General features: G+C 40.6%; 1 long non-coding RNA gene across 1 annotated transcript; it reads right to left on the reverse strand.

Moving 5' to 3' along the window:
• Window positions 1-1924: 1924 nt before the first annotated feature.
• Window positions 1925-18999, reverse strand: LOC115464843. Its single transcript, XR_003941275.1, has 3 exons — window positions 18927-18999; window positions 14955-14956; window positions 1925-1940 (listed from the first exon to the last, which is right to left on the reverse strand). It is a non-coding gene; the product is annotated as an uncharacterized LOC115464843 (long non-coding RNA).
• Window positions 19000-19654: the final 655 nt, after the last annotated feature.

Here is a 19654-nt window from a genome sequence, read left to right on the forward strand (position 1 = left end):
AAAGAAGTAAAGTTAACCTTGTTTTAATTGAATGTTGATTAGGATGACCAGTCATGGAGCTAACTCATACAGTGGTTCTCTGTCAGTTTAGAAGGAATCACATCAAGAGCAAAGGAAGTTAATTCCTAGTAGAATTAAAATGAGCAAGTAATTGTGTATATGTTTGTTTGTTTATTGGTTGGTTGGACTTGAGAACCAACAAAACTAGCTTATCTTCCAAAATTCCCTCTGTTCCCTGTGAATCTTAGATTACAAAAATAAAATCTCCAAAAATACTCTCTTAAAATTCTCTCTCTCATTAATATAAATTCCTAAATGGATGAAGATAATTCTTTTAACAATCTAGAATTAAAAAAAAATCTTAGGCTGATTATTACTAATGCTAATTTATCAGAGATGCATTGTCTGTTAGCCAGATGAAAGTCCAATCTACAAGAGTTTAGATTCTTTAACGCTTTGCTTTTTGTTCATTGATATGGCAACAGTGACTGTTCCTTTAGCAGACATAGGTTTTTTTGTTTTTTAGTTTTTTTTTAATGAAACTAAAGGGGGATTCTGTTTCTTTTGTACAGACTCAAAAGTTTAAGAGCAAACATCTCCATTATTAGCCTCAATTTGGAATTCCATGCCAAAATCATTGGGTTAGTGGACAGCTGCACATCTTCAATATTAGGCTATTTTACATCTTAAAGATTTTATACTTATTAGAGTTATTCATATTATTACAAAGCTTGGCTCTATTTTCCCAATGCACAGCATTTATCCTTTAAAAAAAAAGACTGTGAAAAACAGATACAGATTAAAGTTGCTTCAGCCATGATTCTTCCACAGAGCCAGAAGTGAAGTATTCCTGCCTCTGTATTAAATTTCTGCTTGTTTCTGCACAATTTATATTTGGAAATATTCCCACACTCATTTTCCATTATATAAATGTGTCAAGTCAATACATTGATTATATAGAGAATACCGGAGGTTTTTAAGTCTAATGAAGAGCTCATGCACTATCCACATCGGAAACACTTCCTATCAATAGTGGATATAAGCATTCAATTATGCACTGTTCAGATGTCTAAAACAGTGAAAACTGAGCATCTGAAGTCTTTTTTCCTCCTAATTTAAAATCAACTGGTGAATTAGATAGATACGCTTGCTCATTTTGTGAAGTAAAACTTTAGTTTAGTAGCAAGTACCATATATAGTTTTGAATTATTATACATGTGTACATGACAGTTTCAGAAAACCCTGGGAAACAACCCTATTATCTGTTTTTTTTTTTTTTTAGATGGTGTTAGATGTCACAGAGGTGAACACAATTACCCCAAGACCCAATGCTTAGGAAACCGGCATTTGCAATTGCCAACACGGAAAAGTTATATTGTATGCATGGATTCCCATTATAAAATGAGAATACACACATTTTTTGACTGACCTAATCCACTCCTCCTTGAAACCTCTATGTGCTGGGGCACCTGCCTGTAGAAATGGGGCTTTCTGACATTGCCATGTACACATGTATATAATCTATACAGGTAAATGCAACTATTTATATATGCAGCTGCTTCTTTCCAAAGATTACAACAGCTTTCTGTGAGTGAGCTTCAGCTTCAATTTCTAGTTCTTTTCAACTACATTGATTAGAATTAATATATTTGATCTGCTTGTGGGTAGTAATAAGTTACAATTAGTCCAACAAGTGCCAAACAAGGTAGTAATCTAACGGACATGTTCTCAGTCTGGCTGAATACGGTAGATCCATCAACACTAGCCTTCTCACTTAGATAACTAGGAAGAAGCACATGCCAAAATACCAAAGATGACAATGGGACCTCCAGAAATGGTCCCCCTTCACTGCACTCCTAATCTTTGAAAACCAGCAGCAGGGAATGACTGGGAATGACATGTCCAGTGCCACTTCTAAGTTGCTATGAAAGAGGCCACATCTATCTGTACTGCCTTGGCACAGTAGACGGGTACTCACATGCTCTTTTGTGATCAAATGCATCAGATTCAGAGAAGGAGAAAGAAAAATGGAAGCAGTAAATGTGTAGGGCTGTCCCAATATATTTAATAGGTATGGTGTACAAGATAGTGAGTATATGAAAGCAGAGCCCCCTCTGCTTGTTTAGGATACAGCTTAGGTAATGCACTGAGAGGGTCCTTGTAGTGCCTTTAGCATTGCTGCTCTGTACTGGTGTATGGAGAGGGTTATGAGTCATGACCAATATGTGGCATGTGTACAGGAAAGATGTGCAAATGCTCACTGAAGGATGGATATAAAGCTTGTGATGAGGGAAACAGCATTTTTAACACTTATTCATGTGTAGACGCTATGTGTTTACAGTCCTATGGCTTATACTACTACTACTACTACTTAACATTTCTAGAGCGCTACTAGGGTTAAGCAGCGCTTTACAGTTTAACAACAAAGGACAGTCCCTGCTCAAAAGAACTTACAATCAAGCCATTCATATTTTATTTCTTACCATTATAAATTATTCTCTATGTTTGTATGAGTGTTCCCCCCCCCCCCCCCCCCATTGATTCCCACAAAACCTGGCCCTTTAAATGTTGCAGAGAATGCCAATGAGACAGTCTTAAGAATAAATTCCCCAATATACAGCCCATGGCAGTAATCCTTCTTTCAAATGCCAGTCACCATCAGGGCTGCTGAGAGGGGGGGGGGGGCCCAAAATTCCCAGGGCCTGGCTTCCAAGTGGGGGCCTGGGCTCAGTAAACTTCTTCTTGCTGCCTGCTTCCAGGTCTGTTGTCCCCAGCTCCTGCGTGTCACCCAGGACCCAGATGATTGCATTAGTGCGATATCGCATTAATGCAATCATCCAGGTCCTGACTCCCAGCACAGACAGGAGCAGGAGAGGACAGACTGTGGGAGTAGGCACGCAGGAAGCAGCTTGTTTGGCCCAGGCCCCCTCTTAGATGCAAAGGCAGAAGGGTAAGGGGGAGAGTGAGGGGGTGGCATGTATAGTGATTGGTGTGAGAGGGGGGTGGCTTGCGGCGGTCTGGTTCTTCCCTGGGCCTGGCTATGTCTCTCGGCAGCCCTGGTCACCATAGATATTTTATGCCCGGTTATTCAGTGCTGCAGTATACCTGGATACTAGGACTGAATATCTAGGTATAAAGCAGCTGCTAAACACTTATCTGGGTAAAGATAAAATTTAGGTCAGTACCAGATAAGTATCTGGATAAAGTTAGTGTGATCAGTGGTCATTTTCAGCACCATTATCAGGATAATGCTGCCAAAAAATTAGTGGTTGACCCCAGTGAGTGGCACTTTGGTTAGGAGCTGCCCAGTTAAGTGTCTTCTACATATGTCATGCCAATGCCACATTCCACACATATTTGCTGCAGTTTCCTGCTGTTTTTATATAATCAACACTGCATGTCCAAAAGGTTATAATGAATGCCATGCATATTGTAATGAAGCTGCTAATGCATTCCATGCCCTGGAGCTGGCCTGGCCCCAAATGCCTCATGGGCCAGATGCACAAACTAGGAGAAATCCTTTGGCACATCTGGTCCTAAAAGCTTATGTTCTATTCTGTCTTAGTCTTTGAATAGTGTTTAAATAATCCACTTTGGGCTCTTTTCCAGCCTCAAAGTGGGTGAATCAACCTCTTCTTGTTTGTAATGGAAACCTAAAGACATTTGTTTCTATTAAAAAAATAAATTAAGAATAGACATAGTAATTAATATATTCTATCATGCACCAAGGGTAGCAGCTTCCAAGGTTTAGCTCAAGACCTCAAACAGCGATGTCCATGAAGTCAGCCTTTCTGTGTCATCACAGAAGGGCAAGGAAGAATAGGAGCAGACTTGCGACCCAGAGGAATGACAGATGCTATTTTGAGTCCATTTCCTATAAAGGCAGTTCATCTCTTCCTTGACAGTTTCCTTTTGTCTTTCCCATCCCTAATGATTTATTACTCTAGCAAACATGTAAATCTCAGGGGACTGCCAAAAGGCAGAGCAACTCAGAAAGACGCTCTTGTCGAAGCCTCTTTAGTTGTTTTGCTTCAGAGTCCCTCCTACTGTGATGGACAGAATACAGCCCACTACAGTCCTAGATTTCTTCTCTGTGTGTGTATGTGTGAGAGAGCAAGACAAGCGATGAGAATTGTAGCCTGCAGAGAAAAGCAGCTGCTTACCCAGCAGTATGTCTAAGCGCTCCTCTCCTGACTAAGACACTTCATTTCACCTGAAGTCAACTTATCCTTTATTCCTAAGTTTATGAACTGTCACTAATTTGCAGTATCCCAGTAGGGGTGTTAAGCTTAATGTTGATAACTTATGGTAAAGAGGATGGAGTAAAGAACTCTGTGAAACTGCATAATACAGCACGATTTTCTTCAGTTCCTCTTAAATTAGCATTAAACACATAAACCAATCACCATCATGCTTGCTTTACTGCATCAATACATCTTCCATAGCCAGTATAGACAAAGGCCCTAGTTTATGTTTGCCGAAATAATACTGTCATGCTATTGCTGGTAATTTTAAATGTGAGTGATGTTTACTAAGTGGTGTTAGATTTTCTTTCTCCTATTAGCAACTGAGAATAAAGTAATGTTTTACTTAAATGGTAAATATAGATATATTTTTGATAGAATATAATCTTATAACGCTGACCTAAACTGGCATTCGAGCTATTTTTGGATAAATCTCCCTAACAATGGCATCACTAGTATGAGATATATATCATCTTTTATGTATTGATATACATTTTTAAAAGATAATATCTCTTGCAATAGATTTCATTCTAAATGATTGATTGCTGGATTTCGCGTTTCTATCAAAAGACCCGTCTTTTTCATCAGACATAGGCGACTTGATGTTAATATGATTCACTATTGTACATTATCATTGTTTCTCGTGACTCTCTTCACACAGTTGTGATGCCTATTATCCACAATCGTGTCATTCATTATATATTCTCAATATGATACACTTTTTTAGGAGATGATACGGCGTTGCAGTTCATTGATCTTTACAACTGTATTGTCTTCATAATACCGCCGCATGTTGTCAGCTGTTGCTTACGGTGAGCCCGTTCTTTTATACTTTCATTATAAACATTTGTATTATGCACCTTGTCTGCCTATCTTCGGCGCTGTGTTTCACGTTTTTTCATAACTCATCCATTTTTTTTATTTATATCATTCTATGTATACAATACCTGCTATAGATTTAATTGCTCAGTCTGGATGTATGATTTCATCACCCTTCTATATTTTTATTATTATTTTTTTTTTTTTTTATATATTTTTAATTTTCATACATACTTTGAAATAAATATTTTATAAAAAATATTTAATATCTTTTCAAATAAATACTACTTATATGTGTAGATCTTTATGATATTAAAGCAATTTTTGAATGTGGTTTTAATTATTGATATTCATGTGATCAAGAAATAAATTATGTTATGTTCCCAAACATGTTTCGATGTCACATATATACTAATGTCTTCATTATTATCTAATATTTTTTATTATTTATTTTTTTTTACCCCTGCTATTTTCAATTCTTTTTCTGTTTTAATTTTAATTTTTACTTTTACTTTTATTTTTTAATTTGCTCATCATTCACTTATATTCCATACTAATGTGAAGAACATAATGAGAGAGTAAATATGGCCTCTTCCTATATACACCTAATGATGATTTCAACAGCAAATTTTGTTCTTTTTGTTTTTTATTTATTATTTATTATTGTTCATTATTTCTTCATTATTATTTTACTATTATTTTTGATACAGTTTTTCAATACGTTTGTTTTTTCACACCTTTTTCAACACATTTTTTGAATTTTGTGTACTTGCTCATACTGCACAAGATATTGGAGAACCCCATATAGGCATAATGTTAGTAGGACAACATTTTATTATAGACATATTTTGCTATTGGTTTTATATATTTTTAATTTGTAGGCTCATTTAATCAACATTATGGATTCCTATAATACACACTTTGAATGTTTATGAGCGATATATGTCATTTATACCTGTATGTACACTTAATGTTTTTTATATGAATGTATACATGGGTATATCTTTATTCTCATATATAATGTGATTGTACTCTAATGTTTACGGTTCCTATCACACATATATGTAACTGTGTGTGTATATATGCATATATATTTATTTTAACCTTTTGTTTTTATGGTTATTATAGACCCCTGAGGCAGGTGCTGTGCGCCGAAACACGGACCGTGTCGGGTCCATTCAAGTATTGTTTCTTCAACATATGATTAAAGACTTTAATCCCCATTTTTTGAAGGCCCTTGGTGCTTTTTTGTTTTGTGTCTTGGCTTTTTGTCTGTGCTTTGCTCCCTCTCTCTGTTATACCACAGATCTTTATGAGGGATGGCCTTCAAGAATTGGGACAATGTACTCAGTTATTCTGAGGATCGATTACACAATTTGTTACAGGAACCACCAGCCTTTGATGAGAATGACGAGGAATCCTTAATGGACAAATGGCATGCTTTGATAATTTTTTGCTCCCTCTCTCTGTTATACCATGTTGGGGCATAATTGAACGAAAACGCCTATCTCCATGGGCGTTTATCTCCGAGAACGGGTCCGTGAAGGGGTGGACCGAACCGTATTTTGGGAAAAAATAGACACCCATGTTTTATTCAACAATGTGTGAGCTGGGCGTTTTTGTTTTTCAGCGATAATGGAAAATGAAAGCGCCCAGCTCAAAAACGAATAAATCCAAGGCATTTGTTCGTGGGAGGGGCCAGGATTCGTAGTGCACTGGTCCCCCTCACATGCCAGGACATCAACCGGGCACCCTAGGGGGCACTTTTACAAAACCAAAAAAAAAGGTAAAAGAGCTCCCAGGTGCATAGCACCCTTCCCTTGTGTGTTGAGCCCCCCAAATCCCCCTCAAAACCCACTGCCCACAAGTCTACACCATTACTATAGCCCTAAGGGGTGAAGGGGGGCACCTACATGTGGGTACAGTGGGTTTGGGGGGGTTGGACGACTAATAAGCATTAAGCAGCACAATTGTAACAGGTAGGGGGGATGGGCCTGGGTCCACCTGCCTGAAGTCCACTGCACCCCCTAACAACTGCTCCAGGGACCTGTGTATGACATTTGAGGGTGAAAATAAAAAGTTGTGAAACATCATTTTTTGTGGTGGGAGGGGGTTAGTGACCACTGGGGGAGTCAGGGGAGGTCATCCCCGATTCCCTCCAGTGGTCATCTGGTCATTTAGGGCACTTTTTGGGGCCTTATTCATGAAAAAACAGGGTCCAGGAAAAGTGTCCTAAATTCTAGCTAAAAACGCATACTTTTTTCCCATTATTGGTGAAATGCGCCCATCTTTGTTCGGCAGATAACCACGCCCCAGTTCCGCCTTCGCCACACCTCTGACACGCCCCCATCAACTTTGTTCGCATCCGCGACGGAGTGCAGTTGAAAACGTCCAAAAATTGGCTTTCGATTATACCGCTTTATTCGTTTTTGTGAGATAAACGTCCATCTCCCGATTTAGGTCGGAACTTGGGCGTTTTTCTCGTTCGATTATAAGCAGGATAGTATACTACTTACAATGCCAACAAAATAAGTAATAGAATATTTTAAATGACAGTGTAGGGTATAAGCAAAGATGGAACATATAGATGGGTAAGAGAGTAAGAGGAGGTAGAAAATAAGATGACATTTAAAGAAAGTTGCACATGAGATCAGAGAGATGGTTAAATATTATCTCAGCTAGGGTAGGAGTGGATAAACATTTCCTTCCTGCTGCAGTATGTGCAGCCCGTGTCACTCCTTGTGTGTGTGAGTGAGACTAACAACTTAGTTACTTCTTCCATTAAAGGCCTGGTTGAAGAGCCAAGCTTTCACCTGCTTCCTGAAGTAGAGATAATCTTGTGTTAATCGGAGCCTTTCAGGAAATGCATTCCAGAGTGTGGGGGCTACTCCAGAGAAGACTCGCTTGTGGGTATCACATCGTGTAATGTCTTTTGGAGAGGTAGTTTTTTGGTTAGTGATGGGAGGACCTTAGTGTCCTTGGACGTGTGTAGAGGATGTCCTTAGACGTGTGTAGATCTGTGACACAGAAACACTCGTCCTCCCAAGCTTTGCCCTGCCAAATTCTTTTGCAGTGTTGCATCATTATGATGGTGTAAGAAGAAGTACTGTGGTGGAACCAGAGTCAAGGAAAGTAGCACAACCCAAGAAACATCTCCCAAATAATGACAGAATGGTGAAAAGCAGAAAATTCTTACTGCTCAGAGACTCCATTATCAGAGGCATTAACTTAGGAACACAGTTCAGGGGTTTCAACCTAGTCAAATGTCTTCCAGGATCTTCAGCTACAAGGTGTACAGACCAAATTCTGAAAGTTAGCCAAGAAGAGAGCAAGGCTTCAAACGCTGATGTTGTAATTCACCTGGGGACAAATGACCTGGCCAACAATGGCAAGTGTACAGCACAGAGAGCGTTCCAGAAGCTTAGGGAGGGACTGAAATCTTTGGTTCGGACTGTGACTTTTTCTGAAATAATTCCTACAAGGGGGAGGGGAGAGGAAAGACTACGCAAAACAGAGGAATTCAATAAGTGGCTTGATGTAAAGAAGAAGGTTTAGATACATAGGAGAATGGGGTAATACGTGAAAAAATAAGAGGCTGTACTGTAATGATGGGCTACATCTTTCTGTGATGGGAAAAAGGATCCTTGGGGAGAAATTCAGACAATATGTTTCTAGACATTTAAACTAGAGGGTGGGGGTGAGAAAAGGAAACAAGGGATTTCGGAAAGTCACCCCCAGAATAAACATGTTGGCAGAGGGAAAGGTCATATAAATATAGAAAACCACCTAAACTCACTAAGCACATGGAAACCTATGTGCACAAATGTGCATAGTCTAAGTAAAAAGGTTCAAGACTTGTAAGCAGTAATGTGGATTGGAACGTCCCATCTGCAGAATTGGAAAGAAGTAGGAAGATTGTGGATGCCTGTCAAAGTGCCTTGCTCATACAAATGGTGGCAGAACCCACGAGGGAAGGGTAGATGCTGGATCTAGTGCTCACGATTGGAGGTAGTGTTTCCAATCTCTGGGAGGGTGCCTACCTATGTAATAGTGATCATCACACTGTATGGTTTGAAATAAGGGCAAAGGTGGATTGCGGACACACAAAACTCAAAGTACTGGATTTCAGACGTACTGATTTTGATAAAATGGGGGAATACCTGAAGAAGGAGCTGTTGGCGTGGGAAGGCATAGGAGAAGTGGAAAAACAGTGGTCCAAGCTAATGGCTGCTATAAATATGGCAACTGATCTTTTTGTGAGGAAAGTAAAGAAAAACAAGAGAAGCAGGAAGCCTATATGGTTCTCCAAACAAGTAACTGAAAAATTAAGAGCAAAAGAGTCGTTGTTCAAGAAACACAAAAGAATGCAATGAGAGGATCACGGAAAAGATTATCACCTTAAACTCAAAGAAGCGAAGAGGGAAATACGGCTAGCGAAAGCGCGAGCAGAAGAAAAAATGGCTAAAGATGTAAAGAGAGGTGACAAGACCTTTTTCAGATATATTGGAGAAAGGAGAAGAGATAGGAATGGAATTGCGAGACTGAAAGATAATGAGAATGGCTATGTGGGGAGTGATGAAGATAAAGCGAATGTGCTAAACAATTATTTCTCTTCGGTGTTCATGGTGGAAAATCCTGGAAAAGGACCGCGGTCAGCTGCCAAGGGAACATCTGGGAATGGAGTGGATACTGCGCCATTTACGGAAGAAAGAGTTTATAAACAACTGGAGAATCTGAAGGTGGACAAAGCTATGGGGCCGGATAGGATACATCATAGGATACTGAAGGAGCTCAAGGAGGTCCTGGTGGGACCTCTTAAAGATTTATTTAATAGATCTTTAGAAACGGGAGAGGTTCCAGAAGATTGGAGACAAGCGGACGTGGTTCCTATTCACAAAAGTGGAGACAGGTAAGAAGTGGGAAACTACAAACCAGTAAGTCTCACGTCGGTGGTAGGAAAAATAATGGAGTCATTGCTGAAAGAAAGGATAGTTAACTTTCTAAAAGCTGACGGGTTACAGGACCCGAGGCAACATGGCTTTACCAAAGGAAAATCCTGCCAAACGAATCTTATTGACTTCTTTGACTGGGTGACCAAAGAACTGGATGAAGGACATGCGCTAGATGTAATCTACTTGGACTTCAGCCTTTGATACGGTCCCCCACAGAAGACTCGTGAATAAGCTGAAAGGGTTGCACTTAGGACTGAAAGTGGTGAACTGCATAAGAAACTGGTTGACTGACAGGTGGCAGAGGGTGGTGATAAATGGAATCCACTAGGAGGAAAGGAAGGTGAGCAGTGGAGTTCCTCAGGGGTCGGTGCTGGGGCCTATTCTGTTTAATATATTTGTGGGAGATATTGCTGAAGGACTGGAAGGAAAGGTGTGCCTTTTTGCGGATGACACGAAAATAGCCAATAGAGTGGATACCCTGGAGGGAGTAGAAACAATGAGAAGGGATCTCCGAATGTTAGAAGAATGGTCGAGGGTCTGGCAGTTAACATTTAATTGATAAACTGTTACAGAAACCACGTAATAATTTAACATATTAGCATTGAAACAAAGTATAATAAAAATGAAAATGAAAAATTTCTTCTTATATAAATTAATGTGTGCTCAGTTTTTCTTGGTGTAATACAATGACCCAAAGATTTGAGATGTATATAAACACCTTGCTAGCATCATTGCACACCCTTCCTCCAACCTAATTATAACATTCAGCAGCAAAACAATATAATGGTAGAAAATATATATCGGCTACTTAGCTTAGGTAGGGTGTGGACGGATCTACTGGTCTTTGCGATGTTATTGATTAATGTTCCAATGCAAGAGATGGTATAAATCTACGGTCACTGTAATACTTTTAAATCTGAATCTGTGCAAAGATAAATGTTCAAAGTTCCCAGTTCCCAACATGGGCCATGTTTTGCCTAGATAGCGGTGTCTACAGGGGAACTGATCTGCAAAGATAACGTAAAACCACTTAAAACCAAACAAAAAAAAACAAACGCTGCATAGTGTATGAATCAAAAAAGATATAAGTTTGAAACTCTCCACAAGTATAACACTATTTATAAATCAAGCAAAGTTTAGTAAGCTGTTGTTACTCACTGTACAGCAAAGCCAGGGAGGCATCCCATCCAACTCGGTCAGAAACCTGCAAAAGAATGCCCACACATGCGCAGTGTTTATATAGGAAGTCAGCTGTTTATCAAGCGCGGGAAAACTAAAGTTATATTAGTGCTTGCCACTCTATTTCCCTATTCAGACCACTAGGGGCCGTGGAGGGGCATAATTGAACGAAAACGTCTATCTCCATGGGCGTTTATCTCCGAGAACGGGTCCGTGAAGGGGCGGACCGAACCGTATTTTAGAAAAAAATAGACGTCCATGTTTTATTCGACAATTTGTGAGCTGGGCATTTTTGTTTTTCAGTGATAATGGAAAATGAAAGCGCCCAGCTCAAAAACGAATAAATCCAAGGCATTTGTTCGTGGGAGGGTCCAGGAGTCGTAGTGCACTGGTCCTCCTCACATGCCAGGACACCAACCGGGCACCCTAGGGGGCACTTTTACAAAAACAAAAAAAAAGGTAAAAGAGCTCCCAGGTGCATAGCACCCTTCCCTTGTGTGTTGAGCCCCCCAAATCCCCCTCAAAACCCACTGCCCACAAGTCTACACCATTACTATAGCCCTAAGGGGTGAAGGGGGCACCTACATGTGGGTACAGTGGGTTTGGGGTGGGTTGGACGACTAAGCATTAAGCAGCACAATTGTAACAGGTAGGGGGGGGGATGGGCCTGGGTCCACCTGCCTGAAGTCCACTGCACCCCCTAACAACTGCTCCAGGGACCTGCATACTGCTGCCAGGGAGGTGGGTATGACATTTGAGGGTGAAAATAAAAAGTTGTGAAACATCATTTTTTGTGGTGGGAGGGGGTTAGTGACCACTGGGGGAGTCAGGGGAGGTCATCCCCGATTCCCTCTGGTGGTAATCTGGTCATTTAGGGCACTTTTTGGGGCTTTATTTGTGAAAAAAACAGGGTCCAGGAAAAGTTCCCTAAATTCTAGCTACAAACGCATACTTTTTTTCCATTATTGGCGAAAGGCGCCCATCTCTGTTCGGGTGATAACCACGCCCCAGTCCCGCCTTCACCACGCCTCCGACATGCCCCCGTCAACTTTGTACGCTTCCGCGATGGAATGCAGTTGAAAACTTCCAAGTTCGGCTTTCGATTATACCGCGTTATTCGTTTTTGGGAGATAAACGCCTATCTTCCGATTTAGGTCGCAATATAGGCGTTTTTGTCTTTCTATTATAAGCTGGATTGTGTGCCATCGATAAATAAATTCCTGTGCTTTTCTAAGGAGAATCCGGGGAGCATCTCCCCCTAGAGGCAAATGAATTTGTAAAAGAACAACAAATCTTAAGTCCTTGATATTGTGTTGAGTTTGCAACCAATGGTCTACGAGCGGTGCTTCGCGTTTACTGTTCATCAGGTTACTTAAGTGCTCCCCAATCCTTTGTTTAATTCTTCTATTGGTGTGCCCTATGTACCATTTGGTACAGGGGCACGCTATACCATACACAACCTGAGAAGAATTACAGTCCGTGGAGCTTTTAAGAAAAAAAGGTTTACCTGTACTGGGATTGGTGACCATTGTAGTTTGCCAAGCATGCTGTCAGTATACACACCTGCCACAGCTTTTATGACCATGCATTTCAGATGTATCGGAAATCTGGGAGGGTGAATTAACAGAAGACAAAATTTCCCCCAGATTTCGGTCACGCATATAGGCAAACATTGGTCCTTGGTCAAAACCATGGGCAGCTAACATAGACCAATGTTTATTAATGATCTTCCTGATGGCAGTTGTCTGACGGGAATGGGACAGCACACAGACTAATCTTTCATTGTGATCTGGTGGTTTAGGTGGCGGGTACAACAGCCAGTAGCAGTCGACATTCATAGCTCTTTTATAAGCTTTCTTGATAACTCTATTGGGATAAGCTCGATTTTTAAATCTATTGCATAGATCTACGGCCGAATTTCTAAAACTTTCGTTTGAAACTGATAGTTTTTTAATACGTAAAAATTGGCCCACTGGAATTCCATTCTTAGAGGCCATTGGATGATAACTATGATAGTGTAATAATGTATTAGAGTCTGTTGTTTTTCGACATACCTCAGTAATGAACCTCCCTTCCTGTATTTTTTTTTTGTTATATTTATACCCCGCGCTTTCCCACTCATGGCAGACTCAATGCGGCTTACAGGGGGCAATGGAGGGTTAAGTGACTTGCCCAGAATCACAAGGAGCTGCTTGTGCCTGAAGTGGGAATTGAGCTCAGTTCCTCAGTTCTCCAGGACCAAAGTCCACCACCCTAACCACTAGGCCACTTCTCCACTTAATTTATGGATTGGCCTCCAATCAATGACTCAAACTTAATGTTTATATCAACAGAGTTCAAATGGTCTAAAAATTGTTGAAGCTCACTCTGAGTACCAGTCCATATGAGGATTACGTCATTGATAAAACGTTTCCATAGTATGATAATGGAAGCAAACCTTGAGTACAAAAATTTCTCCTCGAAATCCGCCATGTAAAGGCATGCGATGGTTGGGGCAACAGTAGCGCCCATCGTTATTCCATGTTTCTGTAGGAACAATTTGTTATCAAACTGGAAATAATTTTTCCTTATTATGTTGTCTGTTAGATTTAATGCCAAGACATATAGAGTGATGCACTTGGGGTGCAGAAACCCGAAATAGAGATACTGAATAGGAGGGGAGAAATTAGTAAACTCGACTCAGGAGAGAGACCTTGGGGTGTTGGTGTCTGAGGATCTGAAGGTGAAGAAACAATGCAACAAGGCGACGGTCATGGCCAGAAGGAAGCTAGGCTGTATAGAGAGGGACATAACCAGCAGAAGAAAGGAGGTGTTGATGCCCCTCTACAAGTCGTTGGTGAGGCCCCCCTTGGAGTATTGTGTTTAGTTTTTGAGGCCATATCTTGCTAAAGATGTAAAAAGACTGGAAGCAGTGCAAAGAAAAGCTACAAAAATGGTTTTGGATTTGCATTACAAACCGTACGAGGAGAGACTTGCTGACCTGAACATGTATACCTTGGAGGAAAGGAGAAACAAGGGTGACATGATACAGATGTTCAAATATTTGAAAGGTATTAATCCGCAAACTAATATTTTCCAAAGACGGGAAGGCAGTAGGATATGAATTGAGGTTGAAGGGGGTCAGACTCAGGACTAATGTCAGGAAGTATTTTTTTACAGAGAGGGTGGTGGATATGTGGAATGCCCTCCCGCGGGAGGTGGTGATGAAAACGGCAATGGAATTCAAACATGTGTGGGATAAACACAAAGGAATCCTGTTTAGAAGGAATAGTTCTGCGGAATCTTAGCAGAGATTGGGTGGCAACGCCGGTAATTGGGAAACAAAATGGGAGCTGGGCAGACTTCTATGATCTGTACCCTGAGAAAGGCAAGGACAAATCAAACTCGGGTATACATATAAAATATCATATACCATGTAAATGAGTTTATCTTGTTGGGCAGACTGGATGGGCGGTACAGGTCTTTATCTGCCATCATTTACTATGTTACTATATGTTACTATCCTATTCTTCAGGTACTTGAGGCCATTTCCTTTAAGGGCCTTGAAGATCAGACATAGAGTTTTAAATTTAGCCCTGTATTGTACTTGTTGCCAATGAAGTTTTGGCAAAAATGGTGTGATGTGGTCACATTACTTGCAACTTTCTATTAGTCTTGCTGCAGCATTCTTAATGAATTGGAGCTGGTGCTGGCCCTTTGTCTTCAGACTGTTGTAGAGTGCATTACAATAATCCAGTCTTGAAGTTATCATGGCATGCACAACTGGGATAAGGTTTACTTCTCGATGTAAGGAGAGAGGCAACGTAGGTGTCGCAGATAGTAGCAGCAGCTCTTGACAGTTGCTTGGATTTGGGGAATCAAAGTAAATGTTGAATCTAGCTATATTCCAGGGTTCCTGACTTGTGATTTGAGGGGAAGTTCATACTTATGCCAGTCTGTGTAAGCTCTAAGTGTACATGTTGAAGCATATAGGTAATAAGCTCACACTTATGTTGAGGTCTCAAGGATCGAGTTGGTAAATTGGGCATAGATCTAAATTTGCACACACAAATTTTGGTGTTTTACAGAATTAGGGGTTATATGGCAACCAAGTGAAGACTGAGCACATAACTCACTTGCTGCACTGTGATCTGAGTCCAAGGCCACCATGACAGTGCTGGAACAGCTGCAAGTTTGAGGCGTACTGTCAGGTAGCAAAGGACTGAAGAAAACAGGAATAAGGATGAACAATCACATTTTGGGGATGCTCAGCAATGGCTGTGGCTACAACATCCCTGGAAAAATAATGGCCTGCACATACAGGTACAGTTCCTATTCTTGTACACCAAATGAGTCACTGGTCTTGAAAGACCAGCTAATGGACTCAGCACCTGAAGAATGATGAGTACACGGCATGTGGCTGGGGAGTACAAAGAAAAGGGAGTGGAAAAGGGATCTAAATGTGAGCCCAGTGCTTGATAAGGTGGATTCCCAAACTCTGTCTATGACTCTAACTCTTCAAACAGCACAGCTTACAACACAGTATTCCATTACATGAAACAGGATTTGATACAGGAAATTAGATTAAACATATGAGGTTTAAATTGATAAATTAATAGCTAGATATTTCCTTTACATTAATGAATATGAATGACCAAAATCTGAAAGAATGACGTTTGTTTAATTACTTAACCAAGTATTTAATTCTGCTCATTCTAATGTAATTGCAAATGTAAGGTGAAGGGTTGCCTTACAAAAAAAAATGTTGTACAGAAATGTAGTCATAGTTCTGCTCACAAAATCAAGCTCCAATATATATTTCTTGAACACACTTTAAAGATTCTTCCAGTTTTTGCACAGTTTATTTCTGTTTAAAAACATTTCTAACATCTAATCAAATGAAGGCCCAATTTTGAAGAGTCTGCATTGATTGCAACATAGGTGGACACGTGTATTCATGTGGGACACATGAAGGACAATTCTATCTCTTGAAGGAAATGTGACAGGAGCTTATTCTATGAAGGAAAGGTGGCACCTACTTTCCTTCATAGAATACTTGCGTAAATGGACATATATGCGCTTAGGCGCAAGAACTTACTCCAGGCGTAGAACTGAGGTAAGTGATAGCTTCTAAGTGGTGCAGATACCCATGTAACATTCAAGGGCACAGTTATCAACATGGGCTACTGTCATGACATTATTTTGCCATTGACTCATATTATTTTAGCACAAGCCCCTTTAACGGTAGCTCACATTGATAACTTCCCTTTCAGTATTCTGTAAGTTATATGTATAAGTCTGAATCTTCCCTTGCAAATACACAGAATAGGGCTTAGGCTGAAACTTTGCACTTATGCCTATATGTGCACACATACACATGTAAATTTTATTTGTAAATGTTTGCGCACATAATAGGCAGCTATGTTATAGGATTGCCTTTTAGCCTGTGCATATTGCAGCTAATTTTCAAGAGTCGTCATACACATTGTGCCCGATATTGAAAAGTGTATAAGTTGGAAGGACCTCACCGAGCTAGCTGCCAATATTCAGTCCCTTTAAAATTCCATCAATTGTTTATCTAGTGGGGGCTTTAAAACACAATTCAATGCCCAACACAATCTCTGCTTTGTTATGCACCAATCTGGCACTAGCGACAGCTCACCGCAGGAGCTAGTGGTAGTGCCACCCCCAGCGTATGGCATTTCCGGTCCGTCGGAAATTATATTTCATTTTTTACATCAGGGGCTTACCCAGCAGTAATCAGTGCTGTCCTGTTACCGCTGGGTTAGCATGGGAGCCTCTACTGCCTCCTAAATAGGAGGCATAAGGGCTCCCCAGGAAATGGCCGTGAGGTAAGTATAGACTTACTACACAGTCATTTCCTTTTTTCACAAAAAAACCACTGCGGTAAAAGGGTCCTCAGCGCATGGCAAATCCACCCACCGAGGACACCGCAGGGCCTCTTTTACCGCAACACAGTAAAAGGGCCCCTTAGTGTAATTTGGAGGGCTCACATGTTCTACCATAAGGGTACCAGTTAAAGTGGGATATGGGCCTAGGTCTCCTTCTCTTCAGTCCACTGCACTGACCACTAGGCTACTCCTGGGTCCCACTTGCTGCTCTAATAGAAATGGCCATCGTATGTGAAGCTGTTATAGAGCCTGGAATGTACAGTCAGTGTCACACCTTAGGGAGATGGAAGGGGGTTAGTGATCTCTAAAGGGAGTAAGGGTGGTTATGCCTTAATTCCTCCAGTGGTCATTTAGGGCACCTTTTGGTCACTTAAGGGTCCTTTTAGTAAGCCGTGGTAAAAAGTGGTCTGCGGTAGTGTGGGCACATGTTTTGGGCGCATGCTAGGCCGTTTTTTACCACGGCTGGGAAAAAGGGCTTTTTTAATGGGCCGGTATATGGGAGTACACTGAAATTAAAATTAGCGCATGCCTATTTATGGCTTGAGCCTTTACCGCCACCCAGTGACCTAGCAGTAAGGGCTCGCGCACTACCCATGCAGTAACCATGCAGCACTCGCCAACCAATGATTACTACCAGGAACGCCCCCCCCCCCCCCCCACAGTTGAAAATAGAAACTTATTTTCTACTGAGGGATTTGGTGCATGCCAAACTCAGAATTACTGATGGGCACATGTGCTAGCCCAGCGGTAGTGCTGATTTAGTGCGTGCTACCAGCACATTAGCCCTCCTGCATCTTAGCAAAAGGGCTCCTTAGTTGTGATTGAAATAGGTCTAGCCAAACGCGTCTTAATTTTGACCCCAGACATTTTTATTTTGTTCCATTATTGTAGAAGAGTGTCTATCTTTTGGGGCTGCCCATATTCCACCCAGGTCCTACCCTACACATACCTCCATTATGCCCCCTTGAAAGCTGGATGAATTGTATAAAATTGAGGTGTCAAAAATTGCAACTCAGTCATTTTTGAGAGAAAAATGCACTTCTGCCACCTTATGACGATTTTTGTACTCTTTGTTTTGAAAATGAACTTCTGAATGTTTTTTTTTTTTGGGGGGGGGGGGGGTTGTTCGGACCCCTGGTGCAGTCACATGTTAAAATACAGCTGTATTGGGTCATATCAATAAATTGGTTCCAATAATGCAGCCCCTGTGACATCCTTCTCACCTTTTGGCCATTTTTGGCCTTTTTTTCTCCTGCATGGTACAGCAGAGGTATAGAGAGGATCATTGTGTTCTTTATACCATTTTCAAAGTTACCACTCTTTTGATTTATGCTGTAGAAGTGACAATCCAATCCAAAGTCATATTTATGTTCCAAATTCTGAATCAATTTCTTATTCAATTGCAAATTAAAAGCATTTCTAAACTGATTTTGTTTCCTAAAGAAAAAGTCCATAGACCATTATTAAATGGACTTGGGGAAAATCCACTATTTCTGGGATAAGCAGTATAAAATGTTTTGTACTTTTTTGGGATCTTGCCAGGTATTTGTGACCTGGATTGGCCACTGTTGGAAACAGGATGCTGGGCTTGATGGACCTTTGGTCTTTCTCAGTATGGCAATACTTATGTACTTATATACCATACTTTCATATATAGGCACTAATGGCTGGTTAAATAGTGCTTAGCTGACTGCTAATATTCAGCACGAGATAGCCAGTTATCTCCGCTGAATATTATTGCTTAGCAGCTAGCCGCTAACCAGCTATGTTACATGATATAGCTGTTTGGCAAATATTCAGTGCTAACCAGCTAAGTTTAGAAATTAAGATAGGTCGCTCACATAGCAGGGCTATGTTTAACCACTAAACACTTAACTGGTTGACGCTGAATATCAGCTTAACTGATTAAGTTGCTGTGGGCAAAACCGAAACTGGATATTCAATAGCCAGTCCCCAGAACCGGCCTGGCATTGAATATCTGGGGTCAGCTCTGACTGTGGCACTTATGTGGGCTGCCTCCCGCTGGCTGAATATCGGCTCCATTATGTTCTTTATACCATTTTCAAAGGTACCAATTTTTTGATTTATGCTGTAGAAGTGAAACAAAATAAAAACCATAGTACAAATTCCAATCCAAAGTCATATTCATGTTCCAAATTCTGAATCAATTTCTTATTCAATTGCAAATTAAAAGCATTTCTATACTGATATTGCTCATCGAATTGCAAACCTAACTGCAATTTATGGAAACAAATGCAACTTGAATAATTTCAGCCACTGCTTTATATGTATGGATACATATAGGCTAACATAATACATATGGCCTCACTTATCCATAAGGGATATAGGACCTTATTCTATACATTTACACTCCTAAAATTTATGCTTCTAAATTACAAGCATAATGTATTTTGGAGCATAAAGTATGCTTGTAATTTAGGAGCATAACCTTTATAGAATAAGGCCCATAATGCTTGACTTACATAGAGGGGCATTTTCGAAAGGGACGTCCACGTTTCAATTTGGATGTCTTCGCAAAACGTCCTGATCCAGGGGCAGGGAAACCCAT

This window comes from Microcaecilia unicolor, chromosome 3 (assembly GCF_901765095.1).
Source record: "Microcaecilia unicolor chromosome 3, aMicUni1.1, whole genome shotgun sequence".
Lineage (NCBI taxonomy): Eukaryota > Metazoa > Chordata > Amphibia > Gymnophiona > Siphonopidae > Microcaecilia > Microcaecilia unicolor.